The sequence below is a fragment of the Chiloscyllium punctatum genome, chromosome 36 (assembly GCF_047496795.1).
Source record: "Chiloscyllium punctatum isolate Juve2018m chromosome 36, sChiPun1.3, whole genome shotgun sequence".
NCBI classification, from domain to species: domain Eukaryota; kingdom Metazoa; phylum Chordata; class Chondrichthyes; order Orectolobiformes; family Hemiscylliidae; genus Chiloscyllium; species Chiloscyllium punctatum.
Genome location: NC_092774.1, coordinates 67,424,193 through 67,434,735, shown reverse-complemented (window position 1 = coordinate 67,434,735; position 10,543 = coordinate 67,424,193). Strand labels below are relative to the sequence as shown.

The 10,543-nt window shown below is 47.0% G+C and overlaps 2 non-coding genes across 2 annotated transcripts; both read left to right on the top strand.

The window, feature by feature from the left end:
• Window positions 1-2,477: 2,477 nt before the first annotated feature.
• Window positions 2,478-2,551, top strand: trnan-guu (transfer RNA asparagine (anticodon GUU)). The gene has a single exon. It is a non-coding gene; the product is annotated as a tRNA-Asn (tRNA).
• A 2,500-nt stretch (window positions 2,552-5,051) lies between these two features.
• On the top strand, window positions 5,052-5,123 carry trnae-uuc (transfer RNA glutamic acid (anticodon UUC)). The gene has a single exon. It is a non-coding gene; the product is annotated as a tRNA-Glu (tRNA).
• Window positions 5,124-10,543: the final 5,420 nt, after the last annotated feature.

Below are 10,543 nucleotides of genomic sequence, written 5' to 3'. Positions count from 1 at the left end.
AAAAAAACCCATCCAACAGTGTCTTAATGAAGCTGCCTCGACTGCTTCTTTGAGCACAGAATTCCATTAATTTACCATTAACCGCATAGGTCCTGCCCTGAGTTGCCTCATCAAAATGCAACAGCTCATATTTGTCTAAATTAAACTCCATTCACGACTCCTTGGTCCATCGGCTCATCTGATCAATTATAATTTATATTAAACTTTCTTTCCAACCTTACTCCCTAAAAGCTGAAAATCTCCATCCCACACTCTCACCCTCCATTCTCACTTTGTTGAGTCTAATCACGGATGTCCTCATCCTGAAGGGTTTGATTCATGCTGATTAACAGGCCCACATTCAAGGGAGATCTAACTGAAACGTACAGAACATTGAACGGCCTGGATAGAGTGGACATTGGGAAGATGTTTTCATTGGGAGGAGAGACTAATACCCATGGGCATTGCCTTAGCATAAAGGGAGAATGGAGATTAGGAGAAACTTCTTTAGCCAGAGAGTGGTGAATCTATGGAATTCATTGTCACAGAAAACTGTGGAGGCCAGGTCACTGCGTATGTTGAACATTGAGGTAGAGATGTACAGCATAGAAACAGACTGTTTGGTCCAACTTGTCCATGCTGACCAACTATCACAACCCAATCTAGTCCCACCTGACAGCACACGGCCCCATATCCCTCCAAACCCTTCCTATTCATACATCTACCCAAATGCCTTTTAAATGTTGCAATCGTACTAGCCTTCAACACTTCCTCTGGCAGATCATTCAATAAACGTACCATTCTCTGCGTGAAAAAGTTGCCCCTTAGATCTCTTTTGTATCTTTCCCCTCTAACGCGAAACCCATGCCCTCTCCTTCTGGACACCCCCACCCCAGGAAACGACTTTGTTTATTAATCCTATCCATGCCCCTCATGATTTTATACACGTACAGTTACGACGTTCAAAAGACATTTGGATAAGTACATGAATACGAAAGGTTGGAAGGGTTATGGGCCAAACACTGGTAGGTGGGACGAGTTTAGTTTGAGAACATACTCAGCATGGACTCGTTGGATGAAGGGTCTGTTCAGTACTGTCTGACTCTGTGACTGATCTGTACTGGTCTTAAAAGCATTTTCTTACCTCCCCCGATAAGCATCCACTTCTTTGGTGTTCAAAACTCAGATGAACTTAGCCTTGAATTTGTTCAATGACCCCACTTCTGAACTCAATTCCTCTTCGTAATATACCACTTGCCTTGCTCATTGCCTGCTGCATCTGCCCGACAGCTGGCATTGACTGGTGTGGAGGGACTCTGAGACCCCTTAGTACATCCATACATCATTCCTGATGAAGGACTTGTGCCCGAAACGTTCCCTGTCCTGTTCCTCAGATGCTGCCTGACCTGTTGTGCTTTTCCAGTGCCACATTTTTCGACTTTCACCTCTAGTCCTCACTTTCTCCACATTCCAATATATAATCATTTTAACAATGCACTGCTTTTTTTTAAACAGCAAAGGCTATAACTTCACATTGCGGTACTGCACTTGCCATGTGTTTGCCAATTGAGACACAGACCTGGACCAACTTCGGGAAGAGGCAAAAGACTGAGTTCTGAACAAAAACCGTAGCACACTCAAAACGTCGGCTCTGTTTCCCTTTCCACGGATGCTGCTCGACCCGTTGTCTTTCTGCAGTATTCGCTGTGTTTGTTCGACACAAATGCTGCTTTCCATGAAAGAACTTCAATCCCTGTCCTCTGGTAACTGACCCTAGTCAGTGGCAATAGGTTCTTCTGATCATTAACCTGCCCATTCACACCACGTCTTCTCCCATCATTGCCAACAGCCCCTGGAAATCTCCAGTTCACCTTCTTTGCTCCAAAGAGAACATTCCCAAACTTGGGATTGGAAATTGCTCATCCCTGGACATGATGCAAATGTTACAATGGGGAAGAGGTTTTGTCAAAATATCGTCAGTTAGCAGGTGGAATAATGTTCAGGAAGTAAAACACAAATCCCAGTCTCCAGCTTTGTGAATCTTTCGAAACTCTTTGGGAAGTGGAATTCGAGGAGAATGAAGGATGAACTGACGGACTGAGCAGAGACAGTCCAGACACCATCCCCTTGTTTAAGAGGCTGATTGACTCTGATATTCTCGGGACCTGAACTGACCCGAGACATTGAAAGAATTCTCTGCACATCAGGAATTCAAACCCCTTCTCGGCTCGGCGCCAATGAGAAAATTCAGGAAGAGGCAAAACACTGAAAGGCTCGGAGGGCGATGGCCCCGGTGGTGGAGAGCTCGTTCCTCGTGACATGGATGTACCTGCAGATGGTGGGATCAGGCTGTCCCCATGTCTCCAGAATGAATGTCCAAGGCTTTATTATGGAAAGTAAAACTGATAGAAGACAATGGTAATTTTGGGCGGGGCGGGTTGAATTATGAATTGATTAGTAGGTTCCTCAAATACACTGTGCAAGCAGCTCTTGCACCTGTCTCTGTGGCGCAATTGGTCAGCGCGTTCGGCTGTTAACCGAAAGGTTGGTGGTTCGAGACCACCCAGGGACGGCGTGTTCCTTGTTCTCGCTCCTACCGCTTTCTTGCCTGCGAAAGTGCACGTTTTTAATGGTGTCAGGAAAATGTTTCCCAAACGGAAATCTGTTCCACTGAGGCAGCACAAAGGGGTTTCTGAATTGATTGAATTTCTAACATAAATGACTGCGGATGCTGAGAATCCGAGACAGAAAGCGAAACTGCTGGAGAAACACAGCAGTTTTGGCTGGACCTGGATGAGGAAAAAAACGAGTTCTGAAATGTTGTCTCTGATTCTCTTTCCACAGATGCTGCCTGACCTGCAATTTCTGTTTTTGTTTTTAACTGAACGTCCATTTCATCTACCGGGATGAAACACGCAGACTCGCCATTTGCAGATATTTAACCCTTTCGAAACCTGAGAAGTGATTGAATTCAAACAAACTCTGCAAGGATTCACTTTTTCTCAGCTCCACAGGCAGAGAGTCCTGGGAAATGAAGCTGTCAGTGTGGTTCTGTATTGGTGGGCCGAGTGGTGAATGCGATGGACATGAAATCCATTGCGGTTTCCCCACGCAGGTGTGAACCCTGCCGACTACAGTTGAGAAACGACGTCAAAAAGAAAGGGAGATTGCTCCACGGTTTTTTTAAAGATGCAAATCATTGGAGGGGTTGAAGTATTTCAGTTACACTGGGATGCTCGGGAATCTGTAACCCACTGCCTGTCAGGGTGGAACACGCAGATACCCACAGAGCTGCTATTGAGGCAATGAGCCAAGAGTTTGGAAATGAGATCGAACAGTGAGGGGCGTGAAGTCGTAATCGAAGTTAAGCAGGCACCTGAGGACAAAGGTGTTTTATTTGCCAGTGAAACATATTGCTTCACAAAGTTGGGATTATGGAAGGGAAGCAGTGACGGTGATTATCTTTGGCTGTTCCTCTTGTGAATGTTCCCATTGCTGCGCATGTCTGTGTTAACGTCAGAACTCTGCAGCATGGCGGCGTCAGGTCCGCACAGTGCCAGGGGCGCAATGGATGACGCATCTGACTCCACCTACCAGTTTGAAATGCAGCTCGCAGCTTCTTCACATACCCCAATTAATCTTTCTCATTGTCCTGAAGTTGGCATACGGTTTGAATTCCTGATCTGCGGGAATGAGACTCTTTTCACTGTGTCGCGTCAGTAAGTGTCCCTGAGAACATCAGAGTCAAGTCACTGCGCTGTCAGAGGAGGGGAAGCTGAAAAAGTCCCACACGCTGCTCATGGGCACATTTCACTTTCCCCAACTCACCGCCCCAACACTGCGGCTCTTGGGAGTGGAAAGGGAACAAACTCCAAAACCCAGTCTCAGCTTTATAAATCTTCAGGAAATAAGAAAACTGTACATCCCTTCGGGTCTTCCATCCTGGGCTGACAGCGTTGATTTTAAATGGCTGTCCAGTCAGTGCCGATTCGTTTTGGCTAAAAAAAATCTTCCTTTTCTCATCATAGCATTTCTTGCTACAGAGAACTGTGCGGCAGAGTTCATGTATATATTTCCTTGTATGGTATTTTGTAAATAACATTCGTTTGCTGCTTGTTTGTATCGGGTATTTCAGGTTCATTAGAGGCTGTTTAAGTGTGTTGGGCGGTTTGTGGGCTACCATGATGCTGAGAGGGTTGAGTTGTCTGGACATCATTTCCCAGATGTCTTTAATGTAAAGTAATGTGGCGTGGGTTTCTGCAGACGTTGTGTCTGCTTGTGTCAGTTTGTTGATGTGAAATCGGCACACTGGGTTTATTGGGTAGGCAAAAGTGAGGACTGCAGATGCTGGAAACCAGAGTTTAGATCAGAGTGGTGCTGGAAAAGCACAGCAGGTCAGACAGCTTCCGAGGAGCAGGAAAGTCGATGTTTCGGGCAAAAGCCCTTCATCAGGAATAGAGGCAGGACACCTCCAGGGTGGAGAGATAAATTGGGGGTGGGGTGTGCTGGGCCGAAGGTAGCAAAAAGTACAATAGGTGAATGGGGGTGGGGTTGGAGGTGAGAGATCAGAGAGGAGGGTGGAGCGGATAGCTGGGGAGGGAGATTGGCAGGGAGGACAGGTCATGAGGACAGCGCTTAGCTGGAAGGTTGGAACTGAGGTAAGGTGGGGGGAGGGGAAATGAGGAAACTGGTGCAGACCACATTGATGCTCTGGGGATGAATGTATCCGAGGCAGAAGTTGGGACGTTCTTCCTCAAGGCATCGGGTGGGGAGGGAGGGGCGATGGAGGAGGCCCAGGACATGCATGTCCCTGGCAGAGTGGGAAGGGGAGGTTGAAATGTTGGGCCGCAGGGCGCTGGGGTTGATTGTTGCGGATGTCCTGGAGATGTTCCCTCAAACGCTGTGACTTGACTCTGCGGCGGAGCTCCAGTCTCCCCAATGTAGAAGAGACCGCATCGGGAGCAATGGATACACGAAATGACATTGGTGTTAGCCTTCCAACTTCGTGACCCGGGTTCGCCTTCCGGGCAGGGAAGCAATTTTCAGGAGAGCTGTCAAGTTTTGCCTCTGTCTCCCTGGTTGTCTAGTGGTTAGGATTCGGCGCTTTCACCGCCGCGGCCCGGGTTCAATTCCCGGTCAGGGAAACAATTTTCAGTGTGTTGCTTGGCTATCCATTCTCCTTAAAAGCGCTGTGCAGTTACTGGGTGCTGCACTGCATCGTGTTTCGTTGAAATAGTGCCCTCGTTCAGATTTGTTTGTATGTGTAGGGATGATTACTTCTGTAGCTAAGTACTTGGTTCGCGTGCGTTGTTTTCCTGTAGATGCTGTTTTGAATTTATCATTGATTGTTCGGTCTACTGTGACATCCAGAAATGGCACTTTGTTGTTGTTCTCCTCTTTTATGAATTTTATGCCAGTAAGGACATTGTTGATGGTGTTGTAGGTTTCCTCTAATTTGTTTCATTTTTTGATGACAGAAGTGTTTCATGGGCGTTTCGTTGATTTGTTTGTAGGGCTTGTTACTGAATATGAAGTGGGTGGTAAGGCACACTTCCATGAGGTTGACAGTGTTATCTTTGCTGCTGAAGTTGGTTCTGTGTTTTCGTCTTTAGTTCTTCGAGTAGTGTCTTCAGTTTTCTTTGGCCACGTTGATGTTAATGGATGTGAACAGGGCTGTTATGTCAAAGGACAACATTATTCCATCCTCTTCTATCTTCGTGTCTTTGGTGTTCAGGAATTCTTAGATGGAGTAAATGGAGTGGCATGAATCTTCGACTTGGTGTTTTAGTCCTTAGTGGAGGCCTTTGACTAGTCTGTATACTGGTGCTCCAAGTAGTGAGACTATGGCCTGAGGGGGGCTTCTGGTTTGAAAAGGAGGAGAACAACAATAAACTGCCATTCTTAGATGTCACAGTAGAGCGAACAGTCAATGGGGAACTTCAAACTAGCATCTACATAAAAACAACACACACAAACCAAATACTTAACCACAGAAGCAATCATCCCAACACCCACAAACGAAGCTGCATCAGGACATTATTTCAACGAGCCACTACACATTGCAGCACAGAGAAACTACGAAGACCACAAGAGAAATACGTATATAGTGTATTTAAGGAGAACGCGTCCCCAATAAACCCATTCCGCCGATTTCTCACTGATGCTTCCAAGCTCACTCTCAAAAATTCGGTTTGTCCCTCCATTCTTTCCTGTTTGTTTTTTGTGGGTTTTGAAAGCGTTCCCAATCCTCTGACTGAGTATTGGAGTTGGGAAGGTAAAAACAATGACTGCAGATGCTGGAAACCAGATGCTGGATTAGTGGTGCTGGAAGAGCACAGCAGTTCAGGCAGCATCCAAGGAGCTTCGAAATCGACGTTTCAGGCAAAAGCCCTTCGTCAGGAATAAAGGCAGTGAGCCTGAAGCATGGAGAGATAAGCTTATCTCTCCATGCTTCAGGCTCACTGCCTTTATTCCTGACGAAGGGCTTTTGCCTGAAACGTCGATTTCGAAGCTGCTTGAATGCTGCCTGAATTGGAGTTGGGAAGTTATGTTGTGGCTGTACAGGACATTGGTGAGACCACTTTTAGAATATTGTTGTGCAATTCTGGTGTTCCTCCGATCAGAAGGATATTGTGAAATTTGAAAGGGTTCTGAAGCACCAATGGGTCCACAGAGGGGAAGAGGCCCTTCTGCTGCCCTGAGTGTGGGAAGGCCTTCAGTGATTCCTCTGCCCTGCTGACGCACCAGTTGGTCCACACCGGGGAAGGCTGTTCTCCGGCCCCAAGTGCGAGATGGCCTTCAGCAGTTCTTCCCACCTGTTGAGACACCAGTGGGTCCACACTGAGAGGCCGTTCTTCTGCCCCAACTGCAGGAGGGGCATTGCTCTTTCCTCCGACGTACTGGCCCATTGGTGTGTCCAAATGGTAGAGAGGTCGTTCAGTTGCCTATGTGGAGGAAGGACTTCAGCAATTCCTCGTCCCTGCTGAGGCACCAGTCTATCCACACCGGGGAGAAGCCGTTCTCCTGCCCCGAATGTGGGAAGGTCTTTACCTGCTCCTCCACACTGCTGAATCTCCAGCTGGACCACACGGGGGTTTGGGGGTGGGGTGGGGGGTGGGGAGAGTGGCGGAGGAGGGGAGGCCATTCTGCTGCCCTAAGTGTGGGAAAGCCTTCAGCAATTCCTTTGCCCTACTGAAGCACCAATGTGCCCACACCTGGGAGATGCCCTCCAGCTGGACCGAGTGTGGGAAGAGGTTCATGTTTTCCTACAACTTGCGGAAGCACCAGCGGGGGCACCAGCGCTCCCAGCAATCAGATCCTACCAGTGATGATGCCTTCAGTCACCTCCCAGGTCTGAACCTCCTGCCAGTTCTGACAGTGGGTGCAGTGGTTGAGTAGGTGGGCTGTTTTAGTCTTCTGCTGGACTGCCTTTGCCTTCCCGACACCCCACAATCACAACTCCATGATGGCTCAGGGTTAGCACTGCTGCCTCATGGCACCAGGAACCCAGGAATAATTCCACCCTTGGGAGTCTGTGTGCAAGTTAAGGAGGGTAGGAAAATGGATCTGAGTGGGTTAGTTTTCGGAAGATCAGTGCAGATGTGTTCGGCTGAAGGACCTGTTTCCACATTGTGGGGGTTCTATGATTCTGTGAGCTTTGCCTTCAGTGGACACTGTTGCTCATTGAGCCCGGGACTGCACATTGCTAATGAAATGAACCAGAGAAACCTAAGACCGCAAGACCATCGGAGAAGAAGTTTGGCCGACTCTGCCATTCGTTAGTAACAAAAGTATTGGATGAGATTAGCTACAGTGTGGAAACAGGCCATTCATTCCAACAAGTCCACATCGACCCTCCGAAGTGTAAACCATCCAGACACATTTCCCTCTGACTAATGTACCTAACTCTATGGGCAATTAAGCATGGCCCATCCACATGACCTGCACATCTTTGGTTTATGGAAGAAAACAGGACCACCCAGAGAAAACTCACTCAGACATTGGGGGAAAGTGCAAGGTCCTCACAGACAGCCACCCAAGGCTGGAATCAAATCTGGGTCCCTGGCGCTGTGAGGCTGCAGTGGTAATCACTGAGCCACTACATATTGCAACCCGAAGTTGGCAAGCCGGGGGTTGGGAGAATACAGCAAGCCAGGCAGCACCAGGATGTGGAGTAGTCAGCGTTTTGGGTATAAACCCTTCTTCATGACTGAAAGAGTGACTTATCTATGAGAAAAGATTTACATGAATGTTGCTGGGGGTTGGAGGGCTTGAGCTGCAGGGAGCGGCTGAATAGCGTGGGGCTGTTTTCACTGGAGCATCAGAGGCAGAGAAGTGACCTAATAGCGGTTATAAAATCATGAGGGGCATGGACAGGGTAATAGACAAGGTCTTCTCCCTGGGCTGGGGGAGTCCCGAACTAGAGGGCATAGGTTTAGGGTGAGAGGCGAAACAAATTAAAAGGACAACTTCTTCATGCAGAGGGTGGTATATATATGAAATGAGCTGCCAGAGTATATGGGTCAGGTGCTGTCAAATGGGACTAGATTAATATAGGATATCAGGTCAGCATGGACAAGTTGGACCGAAGGGTCTGTTTCCATGCTGTACGTGTCTCTGACTACTAGTCCTGATGTAAGTTTAAAATAGAGTCCAAGTAACTTTGAATAGTTCAATCTTGTTGAGCTCTCCTCCTGAAAAGTTTCAGATGAATCCCTCTGAGAGATACTGTTTAAACATTCTGAGTTGGACAAAGTATCCCATCAAGTTCAACATAAACCCAGAGTTGAAGAAGTCAGAAGTCAGAACACCAAGGGGACCAAAACTGATCGCAATATTCCAGGTGCGGCCTCATCAACGTCCTGTATAACCACAACATAACTTGCCAACATCTATACTCAGTTCCCGAACTGATGAAGGCCAGTGTGCTGAAACCTTTCTTCACTGCCTTGTGTACCGATGTAATCAGAGATATAGGACCTACTTTAAACTGATCCACGATCCAGCTGCTGGGAGCACAGAAGTAGAGAATTGCTGCGTGAGTGTGCTGGGTAGATAACCCAGAGGTCGATGGGTAAAAACCATGTGATTCTAGTGCTCAATGTCTCTGTAAGCTGCTTTCATATACAAAGGTTCTCTGTTCTGTATCTTGCCTTTGCATCTGTTTCCCAAAGCTTCTTCAGTGGAGGCGTGGCTGCTGGAGCACAGGAGTTCAACATCCCCCGGAGCTGGAGGAAGGTCCAAGCTCCAAGAAGCGAGAGGGGGCGGGGGTAAGGCTGGAAGCTGGATTTGCTCAATGCTTGTATTTTTAACTCATTTTAATGGTACCTACTGTATGGGGCTATGGTTTACATTAAAACCGAAGGATCATATCAGAGTGTTTATATTTAGCAGTGGTAGTTGGTAAAATGCACACTCTGGGGGAGCACTTTCTATGATGCTGCATTTCTCGCCTTCTGCCCTTCCCCCATTTCTTATCTCCCATCTTGATTTTACATTTTTTGGTCAAATTTAATTTCAGATTAATCAGACTTGCAATTCACTGTGTGCTATTAATTTGTTTGTTCGAATATTTCAAGTCAAAATTAATGCTGTAGTTTAATTTCTGATGTCAGAGTTTGACATTGAATGTGCAGGTGTGAATACCAGTAAGTTGTGAAAATAAATCAAGAACTTGTGGTTTTTAACAAAAAGAGCAGTTCACTGATATGCATGGCATCGTCTCATTTGGGTGTGATGATTCAAATCTGACCAACAAACCGTTTCATGCAGTCATCCAATTGAATAAAAATTTTCTTTAATTTAATTTAATAAAAGAAAATAATTCTGGCAGGCTAAGACTTATGCAATCTATTTATAAGATTATGTCCATTGCTCGCAATATGGTCTCAACCACATTGGGGAAACTGGATGCCAACTAACCGAATATTTCAGGGAACAACTCTTGGACTCTAATTCTAACCGACACACTCCCCTGTGGCTGAACACTTTATCCCACCCTCCTCTTGCTTGTCTCTCCACGCTTCAGGCTCACTGCCTTATTCCTGATGAAGGGCTTTTGCCCGAAACGTCGATTTCGCTGCTCGTTGGATGCTGTCTGAACTGCTGTGGTCTTCCAGCACCACTATTCCAGTATTTGGTTTTCAGCATCTGCAGTCATTGTTTTTACCACTTTAACTCCCCCTCCCATTCCACCAAGGAGATGCAAGTCCTGGGCCTCCTCCACTGCCAACCTCTTGCTACCCGACACTTGTAGGAAAAACACCTCAACTTCTGCTTTAGGACCCTCCAACTACATGGTATCAATGCAGATTTCATCAGTTTCCTTATTTCCTCTCCCCCACCTTGTCCCAGATCCAACCTTCCAATTCGACACCAACCTCTTGACCTGTCATACCTGTCCACCATGCTTCTCACCTATTTACTTCACCCTCATCTCTGACCTATCACCATCAATCCCTACCTCCATCTACCTATTGCACTCCCAGCTGCCTTCCCTGCAGCCCCACTTCCTTCCCATTTATCTCTCAGCCCCCTTGGGCCACCCTTTATTCCTGATGAAGAG